This window comes from Gavialis gangeticus, unplaced genomic scaffold, assembly GCF_001723915.1.
Source record: "Gavialis gangeticus isolate Ggan-Ray unplaced genomic scaffold, GavGan_comp1, whole genome shotgun sequence".
Classification (NCBI taxonomy): Eukaryota; Metazoa; Chordata; order Crocodylia; family Gavialidae; genus Gavialis; species Gavialis gangeticus.
Genome location: NW_017729032.1, coordinates 215018563 through 215036687, shown reverse-complemented (window position 1 = coordinate 215036687; position 18125 = coordinate 215018563).

Genomic DNA, 18125 nt, shown 5'->3' with positions numbered 1-18125 from the left:
TCTGCTCAGGTCCCTTCCGACCCTACCAACTATGAAACTCTACAGGAAGTCCAGTGAATTAAGGAAAACAAACATCTCCCCAGCAGGACCTCAACAATGCCCTTCACCATCACCTAGTCACACAAGCCCTTCTGGATCCACATGCTTAACCTTCAACAATGTGACTTCAACATGATGAAACTTGGAAAATGAATGGAGTTTACAGGAAGTCCAAAATAAACATCTTGTAATAGGTCCAATGCAGAAGGTCCCTGGCTTTGATCTCCCATGATGCTCATGGGCAGCTCTAAACCATATCTGCCCAAACCATGGGAGATATGGATACTTGATGCACAGATGGAAAATTTAAAACTCTCCAGTGTGCGACTTGTCACTGAGAACAGACCATGAAACACATAATGACTCAATGCCCAATCCACAAATATGAAGAAGGTATCACAGCAATACACACTACTGCTCCTGATGTAATTGTCTGGATAAACCGCCTAAATGTAATAGTTGCTGTTCTGTATCTATGAAGTTACTTCTTAGTCATTAAAATTGTAAAATGCTCAACTGTTTCAATACTAGTGGCTATGAAACAGACCATTTATATAAAGCTTTTGGATATTGAAGTTAATACTGTCTTCTGTCAAACTTCTTTCTTTTTTCTGAAAGCCTTCATCTAGGGCCCAAGATTATACAAAAATATGGCTAACGAAAAATCAACATTTGGGCCACGTCCAGCTGAGTAGGGGCATGCGGTTTGTGGCGCCACAAACTTCTTTGTGGCGCCACAAACCACACGTGTAGTATGTTAAAATGTGCCCCATGCCACAAATTTGCAGTGTGCTGGCAATATTTGCTACTGCGATTTCCCAATAGACAAAAAAAAAAGAAATGCCAACAAAAAAAAGTGGAGTAGAGCATGCTACCATAGCATGTGCTGGAATGAACAGAGGCTTGGTCCTCCAGTGAGATGCTCTGGCTGCTGACTAGAGCATATCTATGCTTCATTTGTGTTCCAGCTGCTCCATCATGCCAGAACCTTGGAGGACCTGGGCAAGAGCAGTTTTCCCACTGCAAAACAATATGTCCCCCAATGAAGTGCATGTGTGCACCGTGACAAAGTAGTGGCTGCTGCAAGCAGGTGCCCCTGCTCATCTGGACGCAGCCTTGGAACACATCAACTTCAGTTGGTATCAGATACGGTGGTGGTCCTCATTATGCCAGAAAACAGATGGCAGTTTTAGCCCTTGTCTTAAAAGTCTTGTCCCCACTTTTGGATATAAAGAAGTTTGTGGCACTGATCTAGTTGTGAGTATGAAGTCATTTCCCATGACTCTCCCAACCCTGAAAAAGGCCTAAGCCAGAAGATTGCTCCTTCCCATTAAATACACAAGCATGAAATAAGGACATGTATGTATCTCACTGAGAAAACTCTGAGCTGGCTAGAAAGATGAAAAGAAAAAAGCTGCAGCCATGGATTAGTTAGAAGGTCAATGGAAATGAAGTTACTTGTTTTAAGGCCTTTGTACATGCCACAAAATTGGCCTTTAAAGAGGCTTAAATGCCCTTTAGCACTGCTTTAATGGCGTTGCTATTTACACACTCAGCAGCGTATTCCACTTTAATGGCATTGCTGTTTGCACGTTCAGCAACGTATTCCACTTTAATGGCATAGCTCTTTGAACGCTTCATTACATATTCTGCTTTAGATGACTTTGTAACGTAGCAAAATAAAACACCTCGAAGGTGTTTCACTTTGCTGCCTAACAAAGTGCAACAGTGCACAAGGAGCTGGAAGCTGACATGCTTAGGGCTTGGCAGGCTTCCAGCACCCCATTCACCATCCCTCCCACCTTCTCCCACCACCAGCGCACTCAGCCACCCTCCTGCTGCCTTGCTGCTGTGCCCCAGGAGCAATCCAGTTGTTTCCTTGTGTCCCAGGTGGTGGAGACGGTGCCCGGTGCTGGAGCTTACCTGCCTCTCCCACAGCAGGGGGTGGTGGGGGAGGGGATCTGCCACTGGGTCACACTGCCTCTGAGTTGTGGGGGACTTAATTCTCCGTAAATTGAATGGTGGATTTTTAAAAACCCACCATTTTAATTTAGGGAGAACTAAATTGAATTAAACCCCCATGGCACGTATAAGTAGCCTTACTTGGTAGTTACTCGCTCAAGAAGCTGAAGTGAGATGAAAGACATCATGCATGGGTATTCTGTTACACAAAAAGAACAATGGTTTTCAACTGGCAGCCCCCTTGGCTGCATCCAGCCCAGAAGGGGTACAAGTACAACCTGCAGTTCCCACCCAGCTGCTACTCTCCCTCTGCTGCTCCTGCTTCTATGGCATTGGCTGGAGTCTATGTGGTAGGACAGCATGGTAGGAAGAAGCTGATATGATCACTGCCTGTGCAGCAGGAGGGGAAGGGGAGTTGTGGAGGAAGCTAGGGCTGTGGTTTCATGCTGATTGCATGGCAGCAGTAAGGGGGACTTCATCTTCACAGTAGCAGTAGTGGTAAGGTGTAACAGAGCCAGAAGGTTCCTGTTACTTTAAGAGGAAACTGGCTAACTACTGGTAAGCCAGCAGCCAACAAACAAGCAGACCTATAGCTACACAGGTAGCAGCTACCTCAGGGGAGTAACTCTCCCGGGAAATAGTCACAGAGCAGTAAGCTGCAACAGAGCAGGCATATAGGCAGTTCAGAAGCACAGAGCTGTGGGCAGCTGGGTTAAGCCACAGTAGGGAAAGCAGACTGGTCATCAAGCCTAGAATGGAAACCCCTGTGTGGGACTGGAGAGTCTCTTGGCAGAGGGGACAGGGCTTAGGAAGCACATAAAGCCACTGCTGGAGACCAGGCAGTCTGTCTGGTCCTGCAGGTAGCAGGAAGAAGAGCTCTGCAGTAAGATAGCTGCAGGGCAGTGGCTGGCTGATACCTGAGCTACCCCGGTAACTGCAAGTAAGGAGCTGAGAATTCGCAGGGAGCTAGGACCCAGAATGAGGAAAGCTTGTACATTCACTGGACTTAGAGTTTAGTTATAAACAGTGTGTTTATGTTTTCACTTAGCCACATTCAGTCCTCCATTTAAGCTTATGGGGGCCAGGGTAGCTGGAGGTGGGACCCACAAGGTGAGGCATTTTCTGCCCCCTCCACCACAAATCTGGGAGCTCTGTGCTGGGAGCTCCCTCAGGGGCCTGACCTGGCTTCCCTCAATACCCCAGCTGAGGGGGTTGGGGTATGAGGAAAGAGGGCCCTGTTCCCTGCCCCTTCCACCCCCAAGCTCTGGCCATTTAGCAGCTGTGCACTTCCTCCCTTCCCTTCCCACCTCCCCACCTCACTGACAGCCCCAAAGCTGGGGAGGGGCAGGGCTGGAGAGCCCCCACCTGCTGGTCAGGGCTAGTATAAACTGGCTCCAGCTCTCCTCTGCCAAACTGAACATGACATCTTCTGTTGGGTCAAGGGGTGCTCTAACTCATGGCAATTTATGTAAAGCACCATGAGTTGGAGTGGACCCTAACATCTGTCTGTGCCCATAGTGATTAAATGGTAACATCTTCAAGGTGTGGGTATGGCTACAGGGGAGGTTGTAGGCCACAAAATTAGTCCTTAAAACAAACAGTGTGATACTGTATGAACCCTGGCCTCTGAATTTGGACAGCCCTGGTGTAAAAGTAGCAATGACCGATAGTTGTAAGACACACTTACACATCTATTTCATTAACTGGAATCTGCATGTATTTGTAGTAATCAAGACTCAATATTATGTGTAAAAACTCCTGTACAATTACAAACTTGGATGACAGTTCCAGCTAAAAGACCACCAATGGCTAAAGTACCTTCTAAATAGTAGAGGACTTCCTATCCCAAGACGGCCACATTCTAAAGTGGAGCTTACCTTGGTTCTGTTTGTACTACCTTTGCTGTATAAAAGACCTCCTGTTATCAATGATTTCAGTACATAAGTCTTCACTATAACTAGATTGATAGGGTGATCTATGTACTCACAAAGGAATGATAGCTCAAGTGCATAGTGCTCCTCATACATCCATGTGATTAATTTCTCAGAAAGAAATTATCTATTTCATCCATCTACATTTCCTCCAACCTGGATTTACAAATGACAGTTATTTTAAACTCAACCTTATTAACACTGTAATAATGCTAGTGGCAGATCCATTATACAGAAGACCAATTCTTTAAATATGCAAAGGCCAAATTATCTGCTTTTTGCTTAAGGGCATGTTACAAGGCAAAAAGAGATTACTATGCAGTAGGCCTGTGCGAATGGGGAACTATTTGATTCGGGTTTGGATTCAGACAATTTGGATGCCAGTGATTCGATTCAAAGCTCCAAATTGGTTTTCTGCTTCCGTTCGGCCAAATCGGCTCTGAAACTTCAGAGCCGATTCAGAGATTCAGCCATAGGGTATAATGGGGAATCAATGAAATATCTATAAATTTGTTGTTTTTTGTCCGATTTGGATGAAACATTCAGAGATGGTAGACTCTCCTGAGGCCAAAGAGCCTGCCACGTTTCAAGGAGATAGGTGCAGGGGTTTGGGGGAAACTGCACCCCAAATTCTTGAAAACAAAATTCATGTCGTGTGTGTCTTAAGCCACAGTGTGGTCAAGATGTAGGCATGCTATCCCCTGCAGAGGCCATAAAGCCTACCAAGTTTCAAGGAGATGGGTGCAGTGGTTTGGGGTAAACTGTACCTCAAGCTGCGGATAAGCAAAACTCATGACATGGGTGACACTGTGTGTGTTAAGGCACAGCAAGGTGAAAGCTGCAGGGATGGTAGCCCCTGCTGAGGCCATGAAGCCTGCTAGCTGTCAAGAAGATTGGTGCAGGGCTTCTGGTTTCTGGGGCCCTGCACCTCTAGCTGCTGACAGGCAAAACTTGTGACATGGGTGCTTGTGCAGCCCTTCCACCTATCTCCTTGAAACTTGGCAGGCTCTGTGGCCTCAGCAAGAGATACCACTCCTGCAGTTTTCACCACCCCGCCCCCCGTGGCTTAACACACACGACACGAGTTTTGCTTTCATGAATTTGAGGGGCAGTTTCCCAGAAACCCCTGCACCTATCACCTTGAGTCATGGCACATGTCATGCTCTCAGCAGAGGCTACCATCTCTGTAAGTGTCATCTGAATCAGCCAAAAGACAACAAAATTATAGATATTTCATTGATTCCCCATTATAGCCTATGGCCAAATTGCCAAATCTTTTCTGAATCGATTCGGAAGCTCCAATTTGATTTGGGAAGCCTAAAGCTTCCAGTGATTCAAACTGGATTAATAGATCTGGCCTCTGAATCATCTCCAAATCCAAATCATGATCTGAAGCTTTGCACAGCCCTACTACGCAGGCACCCTAAGTCCTGATCCTATCCTAACCAGAGGAGCATACTATAAGTATATGGGCTGTGGTCAGGCCATTACCATCCTTAGTTTTACTTCATTTTTCTCCTTTCTATTCTTGTGCAGCTGGCCAGTTTTTGCTATGAGGTGATGATGTCCTAGTTTAATTCTTGTAGGATTAGTATTAGAGAGACATCAGAGAAGTTGAATTAAGAGTGGTAAGTGGAAAAGGTGACTTTAAAAAAATATGTACACTTGTCCTAGAGGTATAGGTTGTAGCCATATGGTCTAGGGACACAGGCAGACAAGGTTCTTTGGGTAAATTCAATATCTTTTATTAGACCAACTAAAATAATGGAAAAATGCTTTCAGTGCTCTTTATATTCATAACCAGCATAACTGGTAGTAACCTACAATTCCCATGGTCAGTTAAGAAACTACATTTCCCAGATTCCTAGACCTCACAGGGCTAATCCATCTGACCAGTGAGCTTACAAGCTTCTGTTCTTAAAAGGACCAACACATTTGGCTTTAATTAAACACAATGCTGGGTGGGGAAAAATAGTTTGAGCCAATATTTTTTTTAAACAATCAAAATATTAGGGGTCATATTCTATTACACCTATTGGACACGGAAGTCAACTTAGATGCATAAGTATGATTCTATTCCACCCTAGTCAAGTCCCTGAAATAGTGTGTAAATGGGAACTTGAGCCCTGTTGCTGAAAAATGGCATGGCCCTTTTAAGGGCAGGGTCTTCATAGCAAAGGCAGCCAGCAGAGCTGGAGTTAAAGAACAGTCCTGTAGCCAGAGCATGGTCATGACCAGAAGGGAGCTCAGGCTTGAGCCCTGGACTTGAGCCAGTCAAGGAGACCAGCTCTGAGAGTCATCAGGGCTCCTAAATCTACAGTGGGACTGGAAGGAAGCAGCTCTGCGGGCCTGGGGACAAGGAAGAGTCACCTGGGGCAGAGAGACTTGTTGTGCAGGCAAGCAGCCTTTATTTTATGTTAAACCCAGTGAGGGTTTGGGTGTCTATCAGAAGGCTGAGGTGTTTTGATTGAGGTTACATTGGTGGCTTGGGTCTGGGACTAAGGGGTGATTTGGAGGTCCCATCAGGTGCCTTAGTGGCACCTGATCGTCTTGAGCCCTGCTGGAGCAGGCCTGAGGGGTAACCAGAGGCCTGGGAGCAAGGCCAGAGCCTGGAGCAGGGCAGCAGACAGAGGCTGGGGGCTGGAACAGTGGGCCTTGGGTACAGAACCAGCCAGAGTAGTGGGCCAGGAGCCAGGAAAGCTAAAGCTCCAACAAGGGAATGAAGGCTTGAGGTGGCCTGGAGATGCAGGCACAAGTATCCCAACTGATTGGTGACTCAAAACCGAGAGCATGGTGCATGGTGTAGGGGTAGAATAGAGTCATGCAATTAGCCCCATAGGCATCAACACTGGACACCTAGGGGTCATTACTGTAAGGCCAGGGCAGCCTCCCATACTTCAGTACTAACAACTTTCATCAAGGCATGGTGGGTGAAAGAAGGGTGCACTGCCCCAGCAACAGGGTGCAAGGAAGTCTTTTGGCTAATAGGGGCCTTACAGCCACTCCTGGAGATGGGGTCCTGTTACACACTGTTAACACAACTCGGTGTTTTCTCCTTGATGGTTTTTTGTGACTTAATCTTAGGGGTAAGTGGTGGTTATTACAAAAGTACATGCATTAGTGGATTGTTGATGGCTTAAACAGTATGGAACAGCATCACACTGAGGCGTGTTTATATACATGCTCCAGGAGTGGGGTAGGGGTGCTTAAATTAGAGAGGCTCAGAGAGCCACTCTAATTACAGTGCCTGGAGTGTCTCATCTATCAGTGTCCCCACATTTCAAAATGCTCATCAAACAAGCTTTAAATAAAGCACCCCCACCGCCATTTTGAAGCACGGGGACACTGATACACAAGATGCAGGAGGCTTCTGGAGCATGGTAATTGCTATGGCTGTGCGAAGCTTCAGTCCCTGATTTGATTTGGTAGAGATTGGGCCTGATTTGGTGGACCCTTTAATTTCTCTAAACTGAATTAGAACCCTATGAATCTATTTGGAGAGATTTGGAAAGATTCAGTGATTTGGACACAAACACAGCTTTAAATGTTTTTTCTACATACCTCCATGCAGCACACGGCTCGTGAATGCTGCGATGCTGGGGTGCATGGAGTGTCTCACAGAAGCACAGGGGGGCTCCCCAGCACGCTCAGCAGCAGACCCAGAAGTGGATCAGAACCACTTCTGGGGCTTCCGGGGGGCCCCCCACGCCCCCCTGGCTTGGTGACTGGTGCCTCTTAGGTCTTGGGGGGGGCCCCCTTGCAGCTGATCACCGAGCTGGGGGTTCCCCATCAGGCTTCTGGTCCACTTCCAGGTTTGCCACTGAGCATGTGGAAGACGCCCCGCACTCCATCCCAGCATCACAGCATTCATGAGCCACGCTGATACATCTAGGTATGTAGAAAAAAATTAAAGCTGTGTCTATGTCCAAATCACTGATTCTCTGAATCAGAATAAAATCTTCGGATTTGGATTCAAATTTGATCTTCAGCTCAGTCGAATTGGGACAGTTGTCCGAATCAACGAATCAAATCACTGTCCCTGATTCGGGCCAAATCTGAATCGAATAGGGCCTGCTTCGCACACCCCTAGTAATAGCCACACTCCAGTAGACTTATTTAATTAATTGAGCCTGCTCCAATGCTCTGGAATTACAGCATGTCAGAGTAGCCTTCCTACTTGTGTATAGGCATCCTAGGTGCCTAGGTTCACTTATATGTCTAATGGTTGGGATAGGAGAAATACCTCAAAAACTAAACAAAATATTCATATTAAATGATTCCCCCCGTCCCATTTTATCAGTTTGGTCCACAAATTCAAATATTAGTTTTTCACACCATCCTTTTAAAAAGTTATAATGAGGGATTAAAATATAAAGAAAAACTGGAGAATGCTTTAACCTGGAAGAAAAAAAATCAGAAGGAACTTGATTTGAAATATTTACAGCTAAGAGAAGGCGTGTTGAAAATTGTGATGAATGGCTGCTTTTCTTATCCCGTGTCAAAAATTAACAGCAAGTAAATTAGGAAGAAATATAAGAAAACCAATCCATCCTCGCACAGCATTTTCCAACCTATGGAATTCAGTGCTGCAGCAGTCAAATACCTTGGCTAAATTTTTAAAAGGCTAGATAGCTGAATACTGCAGCTTGAGAAATTGCAAATATTATTTGGTAATAAAACTATCATATTCAGAGAATAAAAGATTTGCTGTAAGAGTCAAGAAGCAAATTTGCTCTTATGATACAGAATTTCACATTTTGTGATTTTTGAAGTGGAATGATAGAAAGTCAGCATTTTTCGAAGGTTTTGATATTGGCCGCTCCAGCTCCACAGGGGTCTGTCTGGACTTGATGGACCAATGATTTTAGGCAGTGCAGCAAGTTTTGTGGTCTTCAGCACCCATCTGTATGCAAGAGAATCATACATGGAGTGACACCAATTCACATCATTTTCGTCAGTTCCAGCTTTTGCATTTGGAACTCTGATTAAAATAACAGATCGGCAAAATCACATGTAACCAGACAGCTCTCTAGTGGCTAGATAGCTGTGGATGTTGGAAAGCGTATGATTTTCCAAGCAAAGGTCAGCACTTAACCTGAGCTCAAATTTTCCTTCAGATCTGCTTTTTCTAATGGTATCTTTCAGCTTAGTTTTTTTCAGCTTGTTCCAATGAGTTCTGCTCAAGTCACACCCCTCTAGCTGCCTCTTCCAATACAAATATGGAATTTGCATGGCTCCGGAGCTCCACCCTTTTTTGGGAAGATAAAAGAATACTTTAGTGGGGTGTGGAAGTTAATGCCTGCCACAGTAATGAAGGCAAATTTCAGAGATCTGCAGCATAAAGCTTATGCTGTGATCTGGCTTTGAGAATGTAAGGGAGAAACACTACGTATGAAAAGGGACCCAGTTTGTAAAGGCCTATGACAGTGTATTAAGGCTACAAATTTCAGCAATTGCATGCGAAGCAAAGCAATTCATAAATGACACCAACAAATCTGCTATTTTATATTTAGTTATGTAATCTGCTTTAAAGTTAACTTGCTTTCTGTATATTATATATCTATTCAGTGGAACCCTTGGATCATGCTTATCACTAAATTTAAGCCATACTGCAAATCTTAAGTGTGGGGAGAGGCTATTAACTTTTCTGCTTGTAACCTCAAGACTTCCAAGGTTCTTAGCTCTAAGGCACCCAACAGGCAGCCTACCTGAGTCAGGACTTAAGATTTGCAACTTCAGACTCCCCAAATCTTCTGGGGTCTGTCGCTCCAGAGAAGCCTTCCACGAAGACTGTCTCCAAGTTGTCTTAGACCTCACATTTTCTTGTGTGTTATATTACACGGTACATACATTAAGAACTTTGAAATGAAAGAAACAAATTTTACTGCATAATATTGAAACATTTATTTCCAATAAAAAAGAAAAAGAATCATAACTGGATCTCTCAACGTGGCCAGAAATATATTGTTGTGTTCTTTCTTTCTGAAATAAAATAAGCAAGTTCATCACAATTTGTGGAGAATTTCAATTTTACTGGAATTTCTATTGAAAACACTTTGTGTCAAAATGCTCTCAACCAGCTCCTATTATCAAATTTCTAAGGAATCTATCATTATAAAACATGGGTTGAGTCTCACTTCTGTTTTACTGAATTACATTGAAGGAAATGAATAGGTAAGTTATTTTGAAAGTGTACATCAATTACACTCTAAGGTGACTCTACAGTTGTATCTCCATACTAGCAAGATTAATGACTCCAGTGATAACATCTGATTGTGGTTCTTCACTCTGTTATCTCTACTGTTTCTTTGTGTTTTGTTTAGCAATCACTGGATGCATAAAGATAAGTAGGCTCCTGATCTTTATTAATTGGCAAAAAAAAATTGTAAACTGATTTCTAGGTGCTGAGCCTCACCGGGTCTAGCAATTTTATAACAAATATGTATTATGCTAAGAAGAGTAGACTTAGAGGCGCCAGAAGTGAAACATTATCCCTTTCAGACAAAGTCTCAGACAAAGATCTTTATCACAGAATGATGTAGGGTATATTTTTGAGATGACTCTACATAATAACTTTATTATTATTGAAGTTTAACAAGTTAAAAAGAAAAATATATTTATTCTGTTTTATTTAACCAAATAAGGGCTGGCCACTGCTAAGGCAATTAGCTAATTAATAGAACACACCTTTGGTATGCAAAACCCCCCAATATTTGCACGATAGGGTTGAGTACCTAAAAGAACTGAGGCACTGACTTCGTGAACCACATTCTTTTCTCTGTTAAAACACTGTTGTCATTACAGAATGACTATACTGCATTCAGGGGAGTTATTTTACATTTACTCTGGCTTAACTATAGGATCTGGACTGATAATGGTAAGAAAGGACAAAACATAAGCCTTTTACATAAAGATGATGGTGACCAATTTCTGCAAAACTGAGAAATGTTCCATAGTGTATAAGCTTCAAGGAAGGGTCATTTCTAGAGATGGTAACTGGTATTTAGATATAACATCCAAAGAGAACTTGGAAAGAAGATGGTGATAGCCAGGCTTCTGCCTTATAGGTTTCTTACGCACAGAAGATATCATTGGGTACATTCACAACTGAACATGCTTCTCAATATTCTGTATATCAACAAGGAGGAGATAGGTCAACTTTAGACTAAATTCTCTTAACAGCCATTTTCCTGCAAATAGAATATCCAGCAAGCTCAGAAACACAGTGCCAGTATCTACATGAGACACTTACGCAGCTCATTACTGCTGCACAGTAGCGCTGCAGGGCACAAACTGTGATGTGATGATACTGCGCAATAGTAATGAACTACTGAGCACTCAGAGTCACCACAGAGCTGTGCGGGGATGCTACTGCACAGTAACGCCAGTTACTACACAGTCATTTAGTACTTGGGTATTGGGGCTGTACGAAGCTTCAGTCACTGATTCAATTCAGAGGAGATTCAGCCTGATCCAGCAGCTAAATTGAATTAGGAGACCCATTAATCTCTCCGAATCAAATTGGAAGCTTCTGAATCAATTTGGAGAGATTCAATGATTCGGCCATAGACACACCTATATATGTTTTTTCTACATACCTTGGAGGTACCAGACATGGCTCGTGAATATTAAGATGGTCAGGCAGCTGAAGCATCCCATGGGAGCATGGGAGGGGGGTCCCCCGCACACTCGGTCCTTCTGGTCCACTTCCGGGTCCACCATGGAGCACGCAGGGGATCCCCCACACCTCCTGGCTCAATGACTGGTGCCTCCTGGGTTGGGGGGGCCATTTCCAGGTCTGCCGCCAAGTGCATGGGGGGCCCCCCATGTTCCCGTGAGATGCTCCATCCTCCCCACCATCTCAGCAGTCACAAGCCGCACCTGGTACCTTGAGGCACGTAGAAAAAACATATAAAGCTGTGTCTATGGCTGAATCACTGATTCGTGGAATCAGAATAGAATCTTCAGATTCAAATTCAGTCAAATTGAATTGGGACAGTGATCTGAATCAGCAAATCAAATCACTGTCCCCCCGAATGGGGCTGAATCCAAATCAAATACTGCCTGCTTTGCACAGCTCTATTGGGTATACAAGTACTAAATGACTGAGTAGTAACAACTGTGCAGTCAGCATCTCATGTAGATGCAGCCAGTGATGTCATTTACTCTTCATCTTCTTTAGGAAGAAATAACCTTTATTACTGAATTAGAAAAATGTATCATTTATGAAACAGAAATAACTCCTTGGAGTGCCAGACCTATGAAGGTGGATGTACCCATGATGAGCAGATAAGGTTGACAAGTAGGTGAGTCGGTCATGTCACAAAAGAAATACAGTTCAAGCAAGGAACTATTTCAGTTCATGTCTGCGAATACAGTTCTGAAGCCTTCTCTTCCAGGATACGGAGCATCTTGCCCCACCCTTAGTCACATGTAGTTTCCCTCCCCTTGCAGCACATAAGCCAGAAGATCAGAACATGTTTGGCTGGAATAGCATGCCACCCAACCAGGGGCTAGGCGTAGAAAGCAGCTTCCATGCCTTTTCCATTGTTTGGCAGCTTTCCATGCAGGCGAGGGTGCCAGCAATAATTTGGCCATTGCTTGCATTTACTGAATATTTCATGAAGGTTGGATTTATAATGATGGAAGCAAAACAAATAAATTGGAGCTGAACTTGACTAAACCTCTCTTTTATCAGTTGCCATTCCACCTAGAAGAGACTTTGACCATTTTCTTGATGATCAGTTGGTTGTTTCTGGTATTACTTAATTTCAGTTCTACAGAATTTCATTAGCAAGAGCTAATTGGAATTATGCAATGCTACACTAAATACTGTAGATGTTCTCAGCAATACAGCTGTTAAATGTAGACAATAATAACATTGCCACCAATACCTTTATTTGGGGGTAAAATTAAAATTTATAGTAATACATACAAATTACATTAAAATGTTTGTTTTCCCACTCTGCCTGTTTTCCCGTTTGCTTTCCTCATGCTCTTCCTGCTGCATAATTTTCAGAGTACAATTTGCCTTATACCAACCCTGAATGGTATGGTAGATTGTGTGCATCACCCTGGCAGGGGCACTGGGAGGCACAGAGACATGCCTGTGAGGCACAGTGCATGCATCTACACATGCATTTGATCTGGGATCAGTTTACTCACAAGTAAACTACTTGCAAGTAAAGGCTTCTGGGCAGGCATCTACACATGCAGGGAAGTGGAAGCAGATTTGCTACTAATGGCAGCAAACTGCTCTCACTTCCTGGGACCCTGTAATGGACCCCTGCTGCCACCAGGGGGAGCTCTATGCTCCCCCTAGGTGCTAACCCAGGGGTTGGCTGGAAGCACCAGGTCAGGTGACAACTGTCACCTGGCTGGGGCTAGGACATTACACCTTGTCCCTGGGGGCTGTCTGCTGCTGGAGTGGGGAAAATGTTCCCCTGCCCTGGCAGCAGGAAGCTCCTGGCCCTGGATCCCAGATCAGGGGCAGGGGATGTGGAAAGAGTTGCAGGGATGGGGTAGGACCTAGCCACCTGCCCTGATGTGCCAGTGGGGCAGTGCCCCACCAGGAGATTGGGGCAGAAGGCTGGGACTTATCTCATCCCTGCAGTTCTTTCCAAGCCCCATGACTCAATTACCTGATTGAGGCACATGACTGGGACGTGCCCCTGACCAGGACAGTTCCCAACTGGTGTGAAGCTGGCACTGGGAGCTACCTGCTGAGCGTGGGGGCTGGGAAACCTGTTCCCCGCTCAGCTCTACAGCACAGAGCTGGGTGAGGAACAAGCTGAGGAACCTGTTCCCCACTCAGCTCCATGAGCATGGAGCTGGGTGGGAAACAGGCTGGAGAGCTTGTTCCCCAGATTGTTGCCCACCCAGCTCCACATTTATGGAGCTAGACAGGGAACAGGCTCCCCAGTCCTCCCTAGCTGGGAGCTCTCAGCGCCAGCTCCACACCATGGGGCCAACTTTGGGAGACTCATCTCCCAGTCTGAACTCCACAGTTGCAGGGCTTAGGCTGGAAGAGTCTTATCTCCTAGCACCAGGTCCACAACCACAGGGCTGGTGCTCAGAGATCCTTATCTCCCAGTACTGGGCTCACAACATGAACCTGGTGCTGGCACTGGGAGATAGGGATCTCCCAGACCCCACTCCCTGATCTTGATCTCGGAGCAGGGTGCTCGGATCTCCCTGCTGCCAGGGCAGGGGGATCTAGTCCCTATCACCCCAGCAGCAGGCAGCTTTCTAGGGCAGGGAGCAACCTCCCACTTCCTGGGGGACGGCTGACCAGGAACAGGTTTGCTCCCAGTCAGTCATCTACACAAGCGCTACTCTGCCGTTACTAATGGAAAGTAAATTTGCTACTTCAGTCTGTCTTCTGAGGTTACTTCAGAACTGCCAATATAAATCACTTTAAGCTCTTTGTCTGAATTATTTTATAACTCCCAGGGTGAATTGTTTTACTACATTTGGAACAATCAATTAAGATTATCTGACTTGCATCACACTAGGTATGTCCTCTGATGTTATATCCTCTTCTGTCTTACAGGCATTCCTCCAAATTTTACTCTCATAGGGTGTTTCTAAATGAGATACTATATTGGGCCTGCCGACACGTGCAAATGCTCCAGGGTAAATCCACCCCAGGGAGGCATCTACATGTGCAGGGAAACAGGAGCTGATTCGGTACTCATGGCAGCAGTTGGCTCCCACTGCCACTGACTCTGTGCTAGCCCCCTGCTGGTGGCAGCCCAGGGGCTGGCAGGGAGCATGGGGTCAGGAGACAGATTTCTCTTGGTGGGTGCTAAGAGATTACTTCCTGTCCTCAGGAGCTGCCTACTGCCAGGGTGGGCTCTACCGACAGAGTGGAAACAATGTCTCCATGCCCGAGCAGCAAGCAGTTCCTGGGGGAAGGAAGCAATTTCCACAATTGTGGCAGACCACAAAGCTCCACAATTGCTGGGGCTGGGCACTACATCTTGAAGTATCTTCATCTGCCTGGGGAGCTTTATTGAAATTGTGGAGCGGGGGCTTGGTGATAAGAATACAAGATTCTCGTCTCCTAGCCCTGGCTCTATATTTTTAGACTGGGGGCTGAGAGATTCTGATGATTGCTCCCAGACCCTGTTCTGCAATCGTGGAATTGGGGCTGGGAGCTCCCTGCTGCTGGGATGGGAGGACATTGTCCTTACCTGGGCTCCAGTAGCAGAGTCTGTCCCAGCAGTAGTCAGCTTCCAGGGGCAGGGAGCAGTCTTCTGCCCCCAGATGACCAGGAACACATTTGGTCCCAGTCAGACATCTACATGTGCTGTGTTGCACAGTAATTACTCTTAAGTCCATTTGCTACTTGTATTTACAGGTAGCAAATTTACTTGTGATTAGCACAAATTACTGAGCAGTAAGCATGTGCACATGTAAACAGTGATGCTTACTGCTCAGTAATTTGCTCTAATCTCGAGTAAAGCATCTCATGTAGATGCACCCACTGTGCAGTAGACTAATCTATTGTGCAGTGAAGCATCACCTAGTAACCATGCTCATAAACCACTGCACAGTAAATTAGTATACCACATAGTTAGCTAGTACCTGTAAATACAGGTATTCAACTTACTGCACAGTAGGGCTTCTGTAGATGTTGACCAGGAGCAAATTTGCTCCAGGAGCTGGGATTTGATCAGTGCAGAGACTAAGTCCCTCTCTGCCCCCCTTGTCTGGTACTGCAGGCAGCATTTCCTCTAAGCTGAGCAGCACATGCGGCCGCACAGGCACACTCATACTGCACTGCCAGACGTGCCTGCATGGCCACATACACTGCACAGTTTAGAGGGAACACTGGCTGCAGGGCTCCCAGCTCGCCACAGAAGTGGGGAACTGGGCAGCACCAGGACTGAGGAACTCTTCCTTTCCCACTCAGCCAGGGGCTGGACAGGAGCTGTCTCACTGGTAGGGCAACTAGCAGCAAGGCCCCAGCTGGGTGGGAAATCCCTACCCAGCTTGAGGCTCCCCGCTTGCTGCTCCACTGGTGGGACAGCTCCTGACCAACTCTGGCTGAGTAAGGCATCCACACCTCGCTGGGGGCTCACTGTCAGCTGTGCTCCCAGTCAACTACAGTAGGGGGCTAGGAAAGAGTCCCCTCCCCTGCAGCTGTTTCCGATCCCCCTGCCCCAATCAGCTGATCAGGGCAGGGGGCTGGGAAACAGCAGCTGTGGGAGGGCACATTTTCCCCACCCTGCGCTCTGATCTGCAGATCAGGCATGGGGCTGGGAGGCAGCTGCTTTGGAGGTGGGACAACTTCCTTCCCCCTCCTCCCCCCTGAGACCAGAGCCTGATTTTTGTGCTCCCTGCCTGCCCAGGGCTGGCACCCAGGGGAACCTGGAGTTCCCCCTGGCTGCTGTAGGGGAGAACAGCAGGACTAGAGTAGACCTGCACTGGATGGCTCCCTCAGGAGCAAATTTGCTCCTATCCAAACAAATTTGCTCCCAACAAGAACATGTGTAGACTCTCTGCCAGGGAAAGCTTACTGCATCGTATTCTACTGCGCAGTAAGCTTTCTGGGTATTAACTGCATGTGTAGACACACCCATAAAGTAGTTTCTATCTAATAACCACTCTTTGAAGTTAGCTTCCTTGAGGTAAAACAAAAAGATACAAATCTAGTGTCAAAAATGGTCAGAAGGATAGACGGAAATGTAAACAAGTAGCATTGCAGTCTTCATCAGCACAGTAGGGTCTGAGAGGATAAGGAGTCATAAAATGTGGATCTTTCAAAGTATAACATTTTCAGGCCAAAACTATGCCTTTGTGTTTCTTTATGCGGTCAAAATTTTCCCACTTACAAGCACTCCAAGATGATACACCATAACCTGGTTATAAGCTTGGCAAAGCATTGTTAACAGCACATGCAGTAGTGATTAAAAGCCAACCTCTTCCAGTAATTTTGGCAACTGTCTAATTTCCTACCATCTGCCTGTGAGAAGGTGTCACAATGTTAGTTCCTTGGCTGCACCAGCCACCAAACCCACTCATGGTTGGAATCAGTCAACAGCAGCACTCTAAGTATCCTGTTGTGGGTGTATCTCCAGTCCTAAAGGAGCTTCTTGGATTGGAATAACAGAGAGTTGGTGGGATAACTTGCATGACTGGAGCACTGTCATTCAAAGGTGCAAACTGTTCAGGAAGGACAGGCAGGGGAGAAGGAGGAGGAGGAGTTGTGCTGTATGTAAAAGAGCTGTATGATTACTCAGAGCTCCAGAATGAAACTGTAGATAAGCCTTTTGAAAGTCTCTGGCTTAAGGTTAGAAGGGAGAGAAACAAGGGTGATGTCATAGTGGGTGTCTGCTATAGACCACCAGACCAGAAAGATGAGGCAGATGTGGCTTTCTTCAGACAACTAGCAGAAGTTTCTCAGTTACAGGCCCCGTTTCACATGGGGGACTTCAATCACCCTGACTTCTGCTGGGAGGGCAATACAGCAGTGCACAGGAAATCCAGGATGTTTTTGAAGAGCATTGGAGACAACTTCCTGGTGCAAGTGTTGCAGAGGCCAACCAGAAGCCATGCTGTTCTTGACCTGATGGTCACAAACAAGGAAGAATTGGTGCAGGATGTAGAAGTGAATAGCAACTTGGGCAGCAGTGACCATGACATGATCAAGTTCAGGATCCTGACAAAAGGAAGAAAGGAGAGCAGCAGAGTAAGGACCCTGGACTTCAGAAAAGTAGACTTTGACTGTTCCAGGGAACAGATGGTCAGGATCCCCTGGGGATACAGTTTGAGGGGGAAAGGAGTCCAGGAGAGCTGGTTGTATTTAGAGAAACCTTACTGAGGACACAGGAACAAACTATCCTGATATGCAGGAAGAATAGCTTATATGGCAGGTGACCAGCTTGGCTTAGCAGAGAAGTCTTTGGTGAGCTTAAACACAAAAAGGAATCTTACAAGAATTGGAAGTTTGGGCATATGACTGAAGAGTGCAGGCAACCTCCACTTAGCGTTCTTAATTAGTTCCAGAAAAAATTAGCATTACGTGGAACCACACTGTCCAAAACCCATTTCCCAATAGAAATGAATGTAAATAGAGATAATTGGTTACCACTACTTCTTGCCACTGCTGCCACCTCTCCAGCCCCACGCCAGCCCAGATCTGCACTTCTGCTGCCATTTCTCCCCCCCATGCTCATGCCCACCACC